The following is an 18,972-nucleotide window of genomic DNA, read 5'->3' as shown; positions in this document are numbered from 1 at the left end:
GCTAACCCTTGGTGATGTTCTTCCTTTAGCAAAGCTTTAGTTTCTAATGTTTCCATACCCTTCACAAATAATGCCACCCACCATGGGACAAGGTGGGGACAGTTTTATGGATAGGACAATATTCTGCTCTCTGTCCACATAGGCCATGAGCTATGTCATAATGATGTGTGACAAAATTTTTCCTGGGGAAATGAAATATATATGTGTAGTCATCCTAGATATGGAACCCATGGCAGACCAAAGTACAGATACCACCAAAGTCCATCATGGTGAACTAATAAGTTTTATTAGAGTTACTTACAGAAATATGGGTAAGCATAAATGACACAGACAGCTGTATCACCAAAGCCCATCACAGCAGGGATGACAGATCACAAGCATTGGAAATGTGGGGCACATGAATAGCCTTCAGGCAGCAAAACAGATTGAGTACCATTTTATGCAACTCAGTTGGTCTGAATCTCTGGTTGGTTTTTGCTTCTTGAAGACAGCTGACTTGCTGTCAGAGAATTCTTTGTCTGAGAATGACCATTAACAGCATCTTATTGTTCATTGTTTTTTTTTATTCCTACATATATTGCATCCTGACTCTAGTTTCCCCTACCTCTACTCTTCACAGCATTCTTCCACATCTATCCTCTACTCTAAATCCATTCCTCTTCTGTTTCCCTTCAAAACCTCACAGGGATAACAGCTGAATATGACAGAACAAGTTACAACAAGGCCTACACCCCTTATATCAAGGTTAGACAAAGCAACCCAGTAGTTAAGAAAAGACTCCCAAACACAGGCAAAGATGTCAAAGATATCTACACAGCCTTCTGGGTAGTTATATATGGATGTACAGACTGAAGGCCATGTGGATATCCATCATCTATGCTACCACCAGAAGACATGTTATGGTCAGAGGACCAAGTTGCCAAGAGCCATGTTGATATGTATGGCTTGGGCTGCGTCTTGAAATCCTGTTGATATCTGAGGTCTGTGTTGCTGCCAGCGTTGATGTTGGTGTCCATGACCCATGTTACTACCAAATTGAGCAGCAGCATCTCCAACCCTAAGGTCTGGTACAAGGAAAAGGGCAAGAACAAAACTCTTCAAATGTGCTGGAGCCCCTCTCACCAGTTTGCATCTTATAGGACTGGTAAAGGGCATATCTTCTGGACCTTCCCATTGTGGAGGATTAGGCTTTACACAATGTATCCACTCTAACATTGCAATTTCCCTAAGCCTTAAAATCCCCTCGTCAACACTAAGCCAAGGGATATCAGGTATCTCTAACTCCTTTTCAGTAGGCTACCTTTTGATAAATGTTTTAGTCAACCATTCAAACAAACTTCTGACAACTTTTTTAACTGTGCGAGCTTCCATCTTAAACCTAGAATCTCCACTCAGAGGGCCCATGTCAATAAATTTAGCCTGCTCTAGTTTTATATTCGTTTCACCATTATCTATGGGGTTATCAATTACCTGTGGTACCACCTGACTTGTTGATGTTCATAGACTCTGCTGTCACTAGAAACCATGTGGAAGTCAATGTTCCATGCTACTACTTTATATAAAGGGCAAAGAATGTTCTTTAGCAATGATATCAGTGACTGCAGACTCACAGTTGAGAAGTGAAGAAATAGAAAGCTTCTGTATAACCACATCTTCCACATCCCAACCCCCAAAAGAAACAGTCTAGACAGGTAGCCATTAAAATAACTCTTAAGAAGAGTAATAGGAATGTTGAAGTATAGTTCTTCACAGTTGCCTGATTCTGGTGGGGAGCAGGAAAAGACACAATCTTCTATAAGGGGCTGGACATTGGAACTTAGACCACCTAGTATATGAGCAAGGCAAATTATCTTGGTATTGTTTTTCTTTTCTCTTCTTTTCTTCTTCTTTTGTTTTAGGGGTAGTTTATAAGGGTTGGGATAGACATGAGAGGTCTTGGAAGTGAATACAATTGGGGTACATTAAGCTATATTTCAAAATATTTAATAAAATATTATATTTAAAAAGTCATAGATACCCCACACTTCTGATATTTGGTGTGCTGTAAGAACACCAACCACAACATATATGTGGATGACTTAATTCAGACCCACACAGGGTTCAAGGTTGTTGCTTTAGCTTCTGTGATGCCCTCTGAATCCTGTTTAGTTACTTTTGTGGTCCATGACCTTATGGTTTCTTTGACTCCTATGGCTCCTAGAATCCTTCCTACCCCTCTTCTGAAGTGATCCATGGGCTTTGCCCAGTGTTTGGATGCTTGATGATGCCTCTCTGATGAAAATTGAGCTAGGTACTTACCTATGAGTATAACACGCTATCATTCGGAATCACTTCATTGACTTTTTTGTTTCTGTTTTTTAACAATTATACTTAGTTCTTCCACCATTTATGATGAATTTTTTTAGTTGTATCTATTTTTCTGTAAATTTCATAATATTTTTAAACAGATGAGCAATACCTCTTATGTGGATGTACCACTTTTTTTTTTTTTACCTGTTCTTTGGTTGATGGACATCTAAATTGTTTTTAGTTTCTATATATCATGAATAAAGCTGCTATGAACACAGATGAACAGGATTCTTTGTGGTAGGATGGAGTATATGCCCAGGTATGCTATAGCTGGGTCTTAATGTAGATCAATTCCTCATTTTCTGAGGATCTGCTATATTGATTTTCAAAGTGGCTTTACAAATTTGTACTCCAACCAGCAATGAAGGGGTGTTCTTCTTGCTCAAAATCCTTGAAAGCATGAGCTTTCACTTGAGCTTCTGATCTTAGCCATTTTGATGGTTATAAGATAGAATCTCAATGTCCTTTTGATTTGCACTTCTCTGATGCTTAAGAGTGTTCAACATTTCTGTAAATGCTTCTCAGCTCTTGGAGATTCCTCTGTCAAGTATTTCTCCATTTAGTTATGTACCCCATTTTTAAATTGTATTACTTGGTTTATTGATATGTACATTGCAAAGTTCTGTATGCATTTTGGCTATTAGCCCTCTGTCAAGTTTATGGTTGGTGAGCATCTTTTTCTATTTGGTATGTGGTCAATTTTGGTTTTTGTGCCAGTGTCCTTCACCTTACAGAAGCTTTTCAATTTCATGAGGTCCCATTTATTAGTTATTTATCTTAGTGACTTACTGTTGGTGTTCTGTTCAGAAAGTTGTCTCCTGTGCCTATTTATACAAGATTTCTCCAATTTCTCTTCTAGTAGATTTAGTGTATCTGTTTTTATGTTGAGGTCCTTGATCCACTTGGACTTAAGTTTTGTGTAGGTTCAAAAACATGGATCTATTTGCACTCTTCTTCATTCTGACATCTAGTTAGACTACCAACATTTGTTGAAGCTGCTTTCTTTTTCTCATTGTGTATTTCTGGCTTCTTTATCAAAAATCATAAGTGTTTGAATGTCTGGAAACTCTCTGGCTTTTTATTTTCTTTTTCTTTTTTTTTTCTTTTTGTCAATACCATGTGGTTTTCATTACTATAGCCTTGTACTACAGTTTGATATAGGGGATAGTAATATCTCCAAAGATTCTTTTATTATACAGGATTGTTTTAGCTATCCTGGGTTTTTTTGTTTTTTTATATGGAGTTGACTATTTTCCTTTCAAGTTATTTAAAGTACTGTACTGGAATTTTGATGATGATTGCATTGAATCTGTAGATTGATTTTGTTAGGTGTCCATTTTTACTTTGTTAATCCCACTGATCCATTAGCATGGACTATATTTCTATCTTCTGATATCTCCTTCAATTTCCCTCTTCAAGTACTTTAAGTTTTTGTCATATATTCACCTGCTTAATAACAGTTACCTCAAGATTTTATATTATTCCTGTCTGTTGTGAAGGTGTTTGTTTCCCTGTTTCCTTTTTTTTTTTCTTTTTGGTTTTAAAGCATCTACTGTTATGGTGAAGAGTTGTGATGAGTGAAACCATACCTCACATTCTCAGAGCAGGCCTGAGGTTAAATACCTTTTGCAGGAAGCAGTGTCTGGGAAGGGGAGCTTAATTGGCTCAGCCCTTCAAGTCTTTAGGTACCTCATTAAAATGGAGATCTGTCTTGAAGCTATGTGATCTGTAGTCACAACCTCTACCTGTAGAGAGGCTTGGGGTATTGCCCTATGTGACTGATGGCCACAGAATTATGGAGAGCTGAGGGCTCCTGTCAGAAGCCTGGTGTCTAGGAGGGTGGCAGGCAAAGCCTTCCATCCCTTGCAGTTATCTTCTGGGTCTCCAGGGTATAAACCTAGCTCAAATGGAAAACAGGCTGCCTTTCATGGCCCCTCAACTCCCCATTTTACTTGTTTAAAAGAGAGGGGTCACTGTAGTGACTGTGTCATTTGTAGGGAAATATTTGGGTGGGGAAGTAGTATCAAAAGAAAACACTACACAGGCCGGAGTGGCAATACAACTAAGCCAGAGTGGAAAGGAGGTTTAAGGGTGGGGGTTGGTAAGGCAAAAGATTATTGAATCAATTAATTGTTTCATGGGTAGTAAAGTTTGTGGGTATTAACATCAGTTTTAAACAACATTTGAGTAATCTAGATAGACATCATGTTTTCCTTAGTATCGTGTAACTTCCCCCAAGTTCAGTAGTCATTTGACTTTGGCAAAAGACTTCATCTGTAATTGGAAGTTCCCAAGTCTGTCCTCTGTGGGGTTCAGCATGCATCTGTGGATCTCAACATGTGTCCTAGCAGTCTTCAGTCAGATGGGGTGTCTGGAGGAAGGCAAATTTGTTGTCTGCTGGTCTCAGGAGATGGCACTGTCTCAGATCTGTGGCAACAGTCACTGCCCTTTTCTTTTGTGGGAATAAACCTATAGGGTAATTACAAGAGGAGAAGAATTCTAGCTGGGGGATGTCTGCATAGGGTGGATAGCAAATGTTAAGCCTGAAATGGATTACTAGGGAGCATATCATGGTCTGTTGTTGTGATCCTAGAAAAGCAAGGGTGTTTGAGGAATTTAGTCCTGGAATGCATCCTTTAAGTCTGCTTGGGATGGCTGAGGAATAAAGTATCATGTCAATTATGCATCCAGGATAGGCAGTAACAGTTTGTCTGTAAAAGGAAACGGGTTGTTAATTAAGGATTGAAAAATGATAATCAGCACAGTTGATTTGATCTGTGGAAGTAGATTAGATGACTTTTGAGCCTTAAAAGAAATCTTGAACAAGTTGAAGATTTTTTGGACATACATCACAAATGCTAGGGAGAAAAAGATTTAAATAAAGAAGCAAGAAAATTTGGGGTTGAAACGCACAAACATTGTTTCAGGTGCTCCTGTTAGGAAGAACAAGCATTTAAACAAAGCTATAAACCTTTGGGATAAGGGTATCAAGTGAAGTTTGTCTTTGTCTTTGGTGGGCTTAGGTGCAGGGGGAGGGGCCTGCTCTGCCACAAGGTGGCTGTGTGCTCTAGCAGACAGGTTCCCTTGTATTTCCCCATTTGTTTTTTTCTTGGCTGGTATATCCTAAATGTGAAGTAGAAGAAGATGAAAGGCCAACTTTGAAGAAAAGTTCAAAGGAAGGTTCATTGCACATTCAGGGAAAGAGGAAGTGAGAGGCTTTCTAGCCAAAGTGGAGGCGGCCAGCTGGCCAGTGTGAGAGGGCGAATTCGGCTTTTTGGCCTGCAGGGACCTCAGCAAACCACATGTTGGCTGGGAGACCAAGGAAGCAGAGAGTTCAGGGAAGCCACTGCTATCTGAAAAGCAGCTCCATAGAAGCCTTCACTGTGGGGATGGGGGAGGGGCAGAGAATGGAGGCTAGTCACCACCGAAGTATAGCTAGTTAAGTCTAATATGAGATTTGGAGAGTATAGTTAAGGGTCAAAAGGAGGAGAGGGAAAAAGATGGCCAGGAACACATTGGGGGGGAGGGAGATGGGGGGAAGGGAAGGAGGGAGAAAGAGAGAGAGAGAGAGAGAGAGAGAGAGAGAGAGAGAGAGAGAGAGAGAGAGTCAGTCTTTTGAACTAGGTCAGGGTTCACTCACTATTCTGAGTGATCTGGAGTTCCAGTGTGGGCTCCAGCTGAGGGTACACTTTAGCTGGTTCTGTCCCACATTGGTAGAGCCTGCTGTGGGTTAAAATGGGTGGCCAGTGGCCAGCCCAGGTTTCAGGCCATTGGGCAAGGTGGGATGGGGAAGTTTGGAAGTTTGGCTGATCATACCCCATGCTGCAGCCGCTGAGCGGGCATTGGGCTGAGAGAAGGTGCCCCTGGAATGGGGAGGTGCAGTATGAGGTCCCAGGGGAACTGCTGGGAGCCAGCTTGTGGGTCCTTGGATTGCATGGAGGCCAGGAATATCTGACTCTAGCTCTTACACACCACAGATGCTGGCTGGCTCTAGTCTGGGGCCAAAAGGAAAAGGGCTGGAGGAGAGTGCTCCAGCTGGTTACTGTAGGGAGGAGAGTCTTTGGCTTGTTCAGGCAAGTTGGTTTGGTGGAAACCATGTCTGGGAAAGGAGAGAGGCCTCCTGTATGAGATTAGGAGTGGCTATTTACAGGAAGACCTGCTCCACTGTTCCCCAGGGTGAGTCCTGATGAGAAGAGGCGTCCATGGTTTTATAGCATTTATTGTTATGGTAGAGAGTTGTGGTGAGTGAAATCATAACCTCATTTCCCTGTTTTCTTTTCCAGCTACTTTGACATATGTGTATAAGAGGGCTAATAATGTGTGTGTGTGTGTGTGTGTGTGTGTGTGTGTGTGTGTGTGTGTAACTTTTCCTTTCCAAGTTTAATTGCCTTGATTTTTCTCAATTGTCCTATTGTTCCAGCTAAAATTTCAATTATGATATTAAATAGATATGGAGAGAGTTGACAGCCTTTTCTTCTCCCTAATTTCAGTGGAAAAACTTAGGGTTTCTATCAATTTAATGTGATGTTGTTCACTGGCTTGTTGTAAATTCCCTTTATTTTGTTTAAATATGTCCCTTGTATCACTAATCTCTCTGAGAATTCTTTCAACAAAGAATGTTGGATTTCTCAAAGGCCTTTTCAGCATCTAATGAGATGACCATGTTTTATTTTTCTTTCAGATTTTTTATAGTTGCTTAGATTGACAAGTTTTGATACATTGAACTTTCCTTGCATCTGTGGGATGAATTCTACTTCATCATGGTGGATGATATTTCTGATGTGTTTGTTGTTGGATTCAGTTTGCAAGTATGTTATTATTATTATTATTATTATTATTAATTTTTTTACAGTCCAGTCACTATCCCCTTCCTGGTCTCCTGGTCTCCCCTCTGACAACAGTTCCTCATCCCATTCCTTCCTCTCCATCTCCAAGAGGATGTCCTCACCACCCCACCCCACTGACTTTCCCACTCCCTGTGGCCTCAAGTCTCTTGAGGATTAGATGCTAGACCACTGAGGCTAGACCAAGCAGTCATCTGCTGTATTTGTGTCCAGGGTCTTGGACAAGCTATTGTATGCTGCCTGGTTAGTGGCTCAACCTCTGTGAGATCTCAGGCGTACAAGTTTGTTGATACTGCTGGTCTTCCTATGGGGATACTCTCCTCAACTTTTTCTACCTACCCTAACCCTAATTCAACCACAGGAGTTCCTGGCTTCTGTCCATTGGTTGGGTTTAAGTATCTGCATGTGACTTAGCTGCTTGTTGGGTCCCGTGGAGGGTGGCCATGCTAAGCTCCTGTCTGTAAGCATACCATAGCATCAGTAATAGTGTCAGACATTTAGCCTCCCCTAAGCTGGATCCCAATTTGGACCTGTCACTGGACCTCCTTTCCCTTAGTCTCTTCTCCATTTTTGTCCATGTAGTTCTTTTAGAAAGGAAGTGTTTTACATATATGTTAATGAAAAAATGGTCTCTAATTATTTTTCCTTGTTGAAAGTTTGTGTAGTTTTAGGTTATTATGTGAATGTAGCCACATAAAAATAACTTTGGTAATGTTTCTTCAGTTTCTATTTTCTGGAATAACTACAGTAGTATTTGCATTAGTTCTTCTTTGAAGATCAAGTAGAATTCTTACTAAATCTAGAATTGTTTTGTTTGTTTGTTTTTGTTTTTGTTGATTTAAAGACTGCTTTCTCCTTTCTTGGGGATTAAAGGTTTGTTTAAGCTGTTTATCAGATATTGTTTTGGCATTGGTAAGTGGCATCTGTGGAGAAAATTATACATTCCTTTTTTTCTTAATTTAATTTAATTTTTACTTATTCACTTTACATTCTACTTACTGCCTCCTCCCAGTCGCCCCCTCCCATAGCCCTTCTCCCATCCCTCTGTCCTTCTCCTCTGAAGAGGTAGATTCCCCCTGAGTATTCCCCTAACCTGGCACTTCAATCTCTGTGAGGCTAGGCACTTCATTCCACACTGAGTCTTCCACTGACTGGGTTCATTCCTGGGACCTCGTTTTCCACAGGATGAGAGTTCTGGTCAGGTGGGCAATAAGTCAGCAAATGACAGAGTCAACACAAGGGTGTGCTGAATCTGAATGTTTTTCTTAAAAATGTCATGAGGCTTTTACAGTCATTGCAAAAGAGAAATGAGAAATCTAGTAGCTCAGCTGTTGTTCCAAAAGCAGGGGGCTTGGGCTGCTGCTCACCTGCCTGGCTGAGGCGCTCTCTCCCTGGGGTGGTAGGGGGCCTGCTGCTGAGGCCCAGGTCTTTCTCTCTCTCCCGAGGCTGGCCTGTTTGCTGCATAGAACCTTAATTAAAAAGGAGGCAATGTATGAATGAGTTATTTTATTGTAGGAAGGAGAAATATGCTAGTTAAGTAAAGAGAAGGAAAGGAGAGAAAGGAGAGAGAGAAAAAAGGAAGGAGAGGGAGAAAGGCAGAGAAGAGAATAAAGTACAGAGAGGAGAGAGAGGGGGAGAGCAAGAGGGTAAGAGTTAGAGAGGAAGGATAAGGGTAAGAGTAAGAGAGTGAGGAGGGGGCAAACCACTCCTTTTATTGTATGGGGCATGACATGGTTGGCTTGTGGTCAGATGACTGTGTGTAAGGTCCAGCTAGAATGTTGGGAGTTTGAGGCAGTGTCTGCCTGATAGAGCACACATCTCCTGCAGGGGCAGCTGTGGGGGGTCTGGGCTGAAATCTGAGCCATTGGTCTCAGGAGCTTCACCAAATGCCTACCATCCCTTGTTAGCAGATGCTCAGTGAGTCTCCAGGGTTCAGAGGTGGCTCAGCTCTACTGGACTCCAGCTGTCAGAACTGCTCACTGGCCCACACTCAGCAGTTAAGGTACATCTGAGGCCATCTTAACACACTGGGTCTAAAGCAGCCACCTCTTCTGCATAGGCACTGTAACCCCCAGGCCCAGGCACTCTGGGCCCTGGGGGCTGTGGACTACATGAATCTAACTCCTAGTCTATCTAAGTTCTAGTTCCAGTCTAAGTGCTCCTGCAAAAAGTGAAAACCAGGCTTATATGGTATACAGAAAACAGGGTGAATGACAAAAGTCACGTAGGCAGGTGACAGTCACATTAAGGTCGGTAAGATCAGGTATCCAGGTGTGAAGAGGGCAGAAGAGCAGTGGCGCCCTCCCTGCTGGGGCTATTTTGGTATTCCCATGCCAATTCTCTGGGTCTGTAGGAGGCAAGTACCAGGAAGTTCCAATCTAGCAGTTCCTGCTAATGCCCTTAAGTGAGGGAAGCCCTTCAATTATTCTCTAGTATGTAAAAAAAGTTCTGTCTTCTGTGGGACTTCCCTGTGAATTCTAACTATGTGCCTGACCTCTGTTTCTGACTCTGAGGACATTCTATCTGATAAGGCAGCTTCCTTGTGAGAAATTCCAAGCTAAGGACAGCTTGGAAATAAATTAGGATATATTGGAATGTTGTGCTGGCCAGGAAATAATGCTCAATCTTAGCCATTTATGAATCATTTCTTGGGGCACCTTTATAACCAAATAAGAAGGCGTGTTGACGATTGGAATGACTAATCTGGAACACATCTGAGTTAGGAGATGCCAACGACTGACTGAATACCCAGGAGGCACAAACTCTCTTTGAAATCATAATGCCTCTTGTTCTTAATCAGGATTTTACCCCCGGTATTGCAGATTTTACTGGAGTAGACGAGTGGGCATGGCATGAGTCCACACAAGATAGCCCAGCTAGAAGAACACATTCCACCTACAGGCAACAGCTTTTGGGATAGCCCCCATTCTAGTATTTTTGGAACCCACATGAAGACTAAGCAGCCTATCTTCTCTATATGTGTGGGAAAGCCTAGGTCAATCCTGTGTATGTTCTTTGGCTAGTGATTCAGATTCTGAGAGTCAAAAGAGTCCAGGTTAGTTGACTCTATAGATCTTCCTGTGGAGTTGCTATCCCCTTTCAGTCCTGTAATCCTTCATCCTATTCTTCCATAAGAGTCCTCAAGCTCCATGCGCTCCATGGCTTTGGGTATTGGTATCTGTCTGAGTCAGCTGCTGGATGGACCCTCTCAGAGAATAGCCATGCTAGGCTCCTGTATGCAAGCATAACAGAGTACCATTGATAGTGTTAGGAATTACTTCTTTTCCAATAGATGGGTCTCTAGATGGGCTGGTTATTTGTTGGTCATTCCTTCAGGCTTTTCCCTGTGCCTAAATCTTTTGTGGACAGGATAAATTTAGGGTTGAAAGTTTTGTGGGTAGATTGGTGTCCCTATTGGTCCACTGTTGTTCTTGCCTGGCTATAGGAGGTGGCCTCTACAGGTGATGTATTGCCAATGCAATGAGTCACAGATAAGATCATCCCAATTGATTCTTGGGTGCCTCCCTTATCCCAAGTCTCTGTCCCATTTTAAAGATGCCACCTACCTCCCCACCCCTGTCAGTTTTAGATTTCCCACATTCCCCTCTAAAACTACACTTCTGATGGATGGTAATTTTCTAAAGTATATGAGGAACTAAAAAAAAAAAACTGTACATCAAGAGAAAAAACGAGGTACAGAACTAGATAGAATTTTCAATAGAGGAATCACAAATGACTAGGAAACACTTAAAGAAATGTTCAACATTTTAGTCATCAAGGAAATTAAAATTAAAACTACTTTAATATTTCATCTTACACCAGTCAGAAATAGCCAAATTCAATAGCACAAATGACAATTCATATTGTCAATCATGTAGAGTAAGAGACACTTTCACCCACTGCTGGTGGGAGTGAAATCTTTTACCGCTCTTATGGAAATCAATATGGAAGACCTTTAGAAATATAGGAATGGACTTACCTCAAAATTGAACTGTAACACTCTTGGGCATATACTCAGAGGATGCTTTATCCTACCACAAAATCATGTGCTCAAACATATTCACTGCTGCTCTATTTATAATAGTGAGTAATTAGAAATAATACAGATGTCTATAAATATGTTCATAGATAAGGAAAATATATTACATTTATACAATGAAATACTATTTATCTGTTTAAATAATCTTTCCTATTCTGTAATTCACTGCTTTGTCCAAATGATGATGTCCTTTTTCAGTCAGAAGCTTTCAGTTTCATGAAGTCATGTTTTTAAATTATTGATCTTAGTCCCTGTGCTAATGCTGTTCTGCTCAGAAAGTTATTTCCTGTGCCAATGAGTTCAAGACTATTCCTCACTTTCTCTTCTATTGGGTACAATGAAGTCAATCTGGTGCCTATCTAGAATCTTTACTAGTATTCATGGTCTACACTGAAAAAATTCCATACTTCTAGGAAAATATATGTTGTAAAAGTTATTAAATGAAGAAATAAAAATATGTATCCCAGTAGCAAACCTGTGGATAACACATTTAGAGAGAGGGGGAGAGGAAGAGGAAGAAAGAGATAATAATAGAGAAATAATAATATAGCATGTTGAAAATATTTTGATTGTGGTATACAAGGCAAATGATGACTAAATTCTTTACTCCTAGAAGGTTGTTTACATAAAAACATAATTTAATTCTAGTGACATTAATAATAAATTGACTACATGATAAAATTACTAAAGCAAAACATATTTCAAAACATATTATGTATAGAACTTTTTTTTACAAATAACTGTAGAGCTGATTTCAGCAGCAGCACAAATGAAATACAAAAGTATATTCTAACAGCAGTTAATAGTAGGAGTGTTGTCAAATCATTAGGATCCCAGAATCAGCTTCATTCCTTATAGTAGTAAACATTGGCACAGAAAAGGTGAAGCCAACCCAGTAAGACTTGGGTAAAATACAAGCCATAGAAGCAGAGTAAATTGAAGAAAAAGAAAACATAAAGAAGACATGCATCCTCACAGAGGTACAAAGTACAACAAAGAATCAATCAATATGACAATTCCAGATGGTCTTAATTCTTCAGTCCAGAAAATGAAAAGAAATGAGATAACTGAAAATCAGAAAATGATTTTAGAATCTTACTTTTTAAAGGATAAATAACTACACAAAACCCTAAGTATGCATATTAGTTAGGTAAGGAAATCTATATAGGACCTATAAAAAAAGTAGGCAAAGCAAATAAAAGGGTCAATAATAGGAGCCACTTGAGACATGAAGAAAATAATCTTTAAGTAAATCAAGGTCTAGAAAAGGAATCAAGCTGAAATGAAGAATTGAGTCAATCAATAAAATAAAAAAGAGAATTAAAAACATCATTAACATAGAACAAGCAGAAACTGAAGATTCAAGGATGGGGAACAAGATAAATCCAGTAATACATTAAAAAGTTGACAAGCATGAATATTTCTAAGAATGCTGGATAGGATTCATTTAAGAAATCGTGGGGTATATGAAAGTGCTAGAATAACATGTAAACTCATTTCAATTTATTTGATGAAATTGTACAAGAAAATATCCAAAATACTGTGAAAGTAATTGATACTAAGGGTACTACTCAGAGAAGTATTATATTTGAAATAGTGTAAATGCAAAAGAAAGAATAATACTAAAGTCTACAAGGAAAAACAACTCATTCACCAAGAGGACATCTTCTGAGCCCTTGTTAGATAACCTAAAAAACATTAAATCACTAGACTGAAATATATCAAGCCTGGCAAGTAAGTATCTGCTAAACAAGATCTTAAGACTTATAATGCTAACCCAGCTCGAAAACTGGAAAACATTTCAAGATACAGGCATAAGTGGGAACTTCTCTAAAAGAGCTCCATGGCAAATGAATTAAAACCAAGAGTTGACATGTGTTATCATGTGAAATTCAATTTTTTTGCACATTAGATGAAACTGTCATGAATGGAAAGGCATCCTTCAGATCAAAAGAAAATTTTTACCCACTATACTTCACAAAGATAAATTCCAGTCAATAAATGGGCAAATGAACCAAAGAACATTATCAAAAGAAACTGCACAATTTGATAATAAAGTGTTCATCTCCTCAGCCTTCTGAAAAACACAAATTAAAATTGCTTTGTTTTCTTCTCAGCTCAATCAAAATCTCTATTATTACCAAAACCAAAATTTCAAATATGAATGCTTTTAAAGATGTAGGGAAAGCTCTACATTTATGAATTGATGGTGAGAAGATGACCTGGTATACCCACTACAGAAATAATTACAGATGTTTAAAAAATGAATTACCAAGTGACCCAACTAAACAAGTGATAGACACTGAAATGGTTCTAAATTACATTACAGAGATGCTTACACAACTATACACATTGATATACTATATACCGTTGTGGAGGTTCTGATCTGACCTGCATAGCAGGAGTTGCCACTTCAGCTATTTTTGCTATCACAGCACTAGATGGAATTTTCCTGCCTGAGTTGAGTGTTCCATTTTTGGCCTGATAAGAGAGATCTGTGCTGAGAAATGAAATCCTATGCCATTGGCTGCTGGCACAAGGTGATTTATGTTATCATTCATGTCTAGGGGTTGGGCTTATGGTTTCTGTCTTTATAAGCCTGCTGCTTTTCAATAAAGTTGAGTCTTTATCATATCTTTGTCTTGCCTCCATTCTTCTTTTTGTCCTTGTTCTTTAACTCTCAGAATCCCATTGGAGGTACTTACGTTGACTGGAAGTTGCAGGTCAACTACATGTGGTGCCTAATCTGGGGCTCAAAGACAGGGACCCTCTGAGGAGCACTGCAATGGTTGAAGCACTTCAGTGGACAAATTGAAAGTAAGTGTCAGAACTCGAGTACCAGTTGCCACTTGTCTACCTGACAGAGCACACATCTCCTGCAGGGGCAGCTGTGAGAGGCTGTGACTGAAATAGGAGCTAAGGACTCAGGAGTTCTGGCCAAACACCTACTATCCCTTGTGAACAGAAATTGCCTACTGCGTACTCCAGGGTTCTAGGCCTATTACTCATCTGGGCCTTGGTTGCCTGAACGTACCACTGCCCTACACTGTTCTTTTTACTAAAGCACTGTTAGACACAGTGATAGAACCAAATTTAACCCCATTCGATTGAAAAAACATATGTAAAGCCACCTTATACAATGGAGACTATCAATTATGGAGTTCTGACTGGCAAGAAGCCTGCAAACACACTACCATGAAGAGCGTATAAGTTAGAAATGCTAATAGGGATCTTAATATGCTCCTGGGAGACGGCATATACGAGGATAATGCCAATCAGATTGGCTTGTCTGGCAGAGTATATGGTCAAGTTGCAGTGACTGCACTCTGTCCCTCAACTCAATTATCTACAAAAGGGGATTTAAGTGGCAATCTATGTATTATAAAATAAGGCCCTGATAAGCCTTTTCAAAAATTTGTGGATCACTTTTTTCCTGTTGTTCTATCATTTGTTCCTTATTTTTTATGGGATATTTTGTTTATTTATATTTCAAATGTTATCCCCTTTCCAGGTTTACAGTCTGGAAACCCCCTATTCCATCCCATTCCCCCTGCTTATATGAGGGTGCTCCCCCACCCACCCACTCCTACCCTAGTATTCCCCAACATTGAACCAAGGGCCTCTATTCCCATTGATGCTCATCAAGTCCAACCTCTGTGACATACACGACTGGAGCCATGGGTCAATCCATGTGTATTCTTCGGTTGGTAGCTTAGTCACTGGGACCTCTGGGGGGGTCTGGTTACTTGATATTGTTGTTCTTCCTATGGAGTTGCAAAATCCTTTAGCTCCTTTACTCCTTTCTCTAACTCCTCCATTGGGGAACCTATGCTCAGTCTAATGGTTAGCTTTGAGCATATGCCCCTGTATTTGTGAGACTCTGGCAGAGCCTCTCAGGAGACAGCTATATCAAGCTCCTGTCAGCAAGCACTTGTTAGATTCCCCAATAGTGTCTGGGTTTAGTGTATGTATATGGGACTGATCGCAAGATAGGGCAGTCTCAGGATGTCCTTTCCTTCTGTCTCTACTCCATTTTTTATCTCTGTATTTCCTCCATTGAGCATTTTGTTTCCCCATCTAAGAAGGACTGAAGAATCCATACTTTGGTTTTCCTTCTTCTTGAGTTTCATGTGGTCTGTGAATTGTATCTTGGGTATTCTTTGCTTTTGGGCTAATATCGACTTATGAGTGAGTGCATATGATATGTGTTCTTTTGGGACTGGGTTACCTCACTCAGGATGATATTTTCTAGTTCCATTCATTTGCCTAAAAATTTCATGAAGTCATTGTTTTTAATAACCGAGTAGTACTCCATTATGTAAATGTACCATATTTTCTGTATCCTTTCCTCTATTGAAGGACATCTGGGTTCTTTCCAGCTTCTGGCTATTATAAATAAGGCTGCTATGAACATGGTGGAGCATGTGTCCTTATTTCATGTTGGAGCATCTTCTGGGTATTTGCCCAGGAGTGGTATAGCTGGGTCCTCTGGTAGTACTGTGTCCAATTATCTGAGAACCTCCAGACTTATTTCCAGAGTGGTTGCACTGGCTTACAATCCCACCAACAATGGAAGAGTGTTTCTCTTTTTCAACATCTTCACCAGCATCTACACTGGAGTGTTTGATCTTAGCCGTTCTGACTGGTATGATGTGCAATCTCACGATTGTTTTAATTTGCATTTCTGTGATGACTAATGATGTTTAACATTTCTTTATGTGAATCTCAGCCTTTCAAGTTTCTTCAGTTGAGAATTCTTTGTTTAGTTCTGTACCCCATTTTTAATGGGGTTATTTAGTTCTCTGGAGTCTAACGTCTTGAGTTCTTTGTATATATTGGATATTAGCCCTCTATCTGATATAGGATTGGTAAAGATCTTTTCAAGTTTGTTGGTCCTATTTGTCTTTTATTGATCTTTAAGCATAACCCATTGGTATTCTGTTCAGGAAAATTTCCCCTGTGACCATGTGTTCTATGCTCTTCTGGACTTTCTCTTCTATTACTTTCAGTGTATCTGGTTTTAAGTGGAGATCATAGATTCACCTGGACTTGATCTTTGTACAGGGAGATAAGAGTGGATTGATTTGCATTCTTCTAACATGTATGGCCTGTGAAAGTCAGCAGGCAGATTTTTTTGGAGATACACAAACAGGTGTTCCTTTTGTCAATCAATTAGCCTATGAAAACACAAATGCTGCTATATGCCCTAATAGAACTATATCAGATTTATCAGGCTACATTCTCCTTTGTGCAGAAATTAGACCATCTTATAACCATATCCTGGCCATGGTTGTTTCCCTTTAAGGGACAACAATATATGCAATGCTCCCACAGCATGTAGGGAATAGAAACTGCTATAGTTGTGGTAGCTTGGGGGATTTTTAAGAAAGATTGTTCTAAAAATAGAGGAATGGAAAAACAATGGAAATGTTCTCCCTGATTATGTACCTGTTGTAAGAAAGAGAGCCATTGTGGCAATGAGTAGATAAAAATTAGATAGAGTTGCCCATTGTGTAAAGAGTCAGGATATGGGAGGAGGGGTCAGCCTCAGACCCCAAAACATCCTCAACAGAGGCCATGAAGCTGCTGCCCATCCAATGAAATACATTTCTGAACTTATCAGACCACCCTCAGGAATCACAGCACCGGACCTCAGTTCTACCACCTACACAGAACTAACTTCAGAGATGGGGGTACAGACCTTGCCATCAGGAGTTTTTGGCCATTTGTCATCAGGGACTTGGGGGATATTAATAGGCTGAAGTAGTGCCATAGTTAAAAGGTTACAAATATATCCAGGGGTAGTAGACAATGATTATACTTGAGAAATAAAAATTATGACTGCTTCTCCTTCGAGGGGATCACTGTCATACCAGCCAATAAAAGGTTTGCACAATTTCTCCTGTTACATTTGCATCCACTGCCATCTAAGTTTGCATAAAAACAATGAGGACAGGGTGGTTTTGGTTCCTCTGATGCCTACAGGGTACAAATTATCTCACAAGAACAACACACTCTATGTTAAAAGATGGATGGGAAAGTTTTTAGTGGGATGATTGATACTGGTGCAAATGTCACCATAATAAAAAGATCATATTGGCCACCAACCTGGCCTCTCAGAGCTTTCTTTATCCATTTGCAAGCTATTGGACAAATTCAAACCCCCCCAACAAAGTTATAAAATGTTAATCTGGGAAGATGACGAAGGGAACAAGGGCCAGATGTGTCTTTATGTTATGGCCCAAATATCAATTACATTATGGGGCATGAATGTACTTTCTCTAATGGGAATGATGATGTGTAGCCTGAATGAAGTCATTACCAAGCAGATGCTGAATGAAGGGGGGTATCTACCTCATAGTTGGTTGGGAAGAAATAATCAAGGTATGCCTTAGCCAGTATAGCCTAAAATAAAACTTGATAAGGTGGGTTTGAGACATTTTCAGTAGTCATTCCTGTCTCCCATGCAGATAAGATGGAGTGGTTATCCAGTGATTCTGAGTGGGTTATTATGTGGTCATTCTCCTCAGAAAAAATTCAGGCAGCCACCACTCTAGAAATATTAATTTCACAATGATGAGTATGGGAGCTTTGCAGCCTCACCTACCCTCTCCTACAACTATACCTAAAGAATTCCATAAAATACTTGTAGATCTTAAAGATTGCTTTTTTACTATTCCATTACATCCTAAGGATTGTGAGCATTTTGCTTTCAGTGTGCCTTCTAACAACTTCAGAAAGACCATGAAACAGTATCATTGGGTGGTGTTGCTCCAAGGAATGACTAATAGTCCTACTTTATGCCAGAAGTTCATGGTAGCAGCTATTTTGCCAGTTAGAAAAGCATGTTGTACATCATTCATTATATAGATGATATCTTATTGGCTAGCAGGGATTCCTAGGGAGTTTATTATGTTTTGGGGATTTGAAGAAACATTAGCAGCAAAGGGATTACAGATAGCTCTGGAAAAGGAAAGGTTCAAATGCAAGAACCCTATAGATATCTGAGGTTCATGTTAGATGATAAGGCCATCACTCATCAAAAATTGGCCATAAGACAAGATCGACTTAAGACATTAAAATAACTTTCAAAAATTATTAGGAAATATGGATTGGCTCAGACCCTATTTGAAATTAACTACAGGACAGTTGAGGCCTTTATTTGATATTTTGTGAGGTGATTCACACCTCAAGTCACCCAGAAATTTAACATCTAAAGGATTGGCTGCTTTACAGCTTATGGAACAGACCATTCAACAGCAATTTGTGTCCTATCTTGATTGTAATCAAACTTTATATTTGCTTGTATTTCCTACTCCATGTTTGCCTACTGGATTGTTGTGGAAGAATGTTCCCTTTATGTGGGTTCACCTTAGGACCTCACTTAAGAAATATATAGTTCCTTGTTATGAAGCCATTGCTGAAGTGATTGTGTTAGGCAGATGTCAGTGTCTTGCTTATTTTTGAAAGGAGCCTGATATTCTTGTACAGCTTTAAAATGTAGAACAGAATGAATGGTTGAATCAGCATAGTGATGCTTGGTTGCTTGCTCTTATTGGCTTTCTGGGACAGATAGATAATAATTATTCTCAAGATAAATTAATAGAATTGCTGACATTTCATGAGGTTCTTTTTCCTCTTGATAATGCCATTCTGGTGTTTTCTGATGGAACTTCTAAAGGTAGATTCACTTATTGTGCTAAAGATAAGATAGTGATGACTGATATTCCTGGATTGTCT

Source organism: Mastomys coucha, chromosome X, assembly GCF_008632895.1.
Source record: "Mastomys coucha isolate ucsf_1 chromosome X, UCSF_Mcou_1, whole genome shotgun sequence".
NCBI lineage: Eukaryota > Metazoa > Chordata > Mammalia > Rodentia > Muridae > Mastomys > Mastomys coucha.
The sequence above is the reverse complement of the archived record's forward strand: the minus strand, read 5'-3'. Positions refer to the sequence as shown.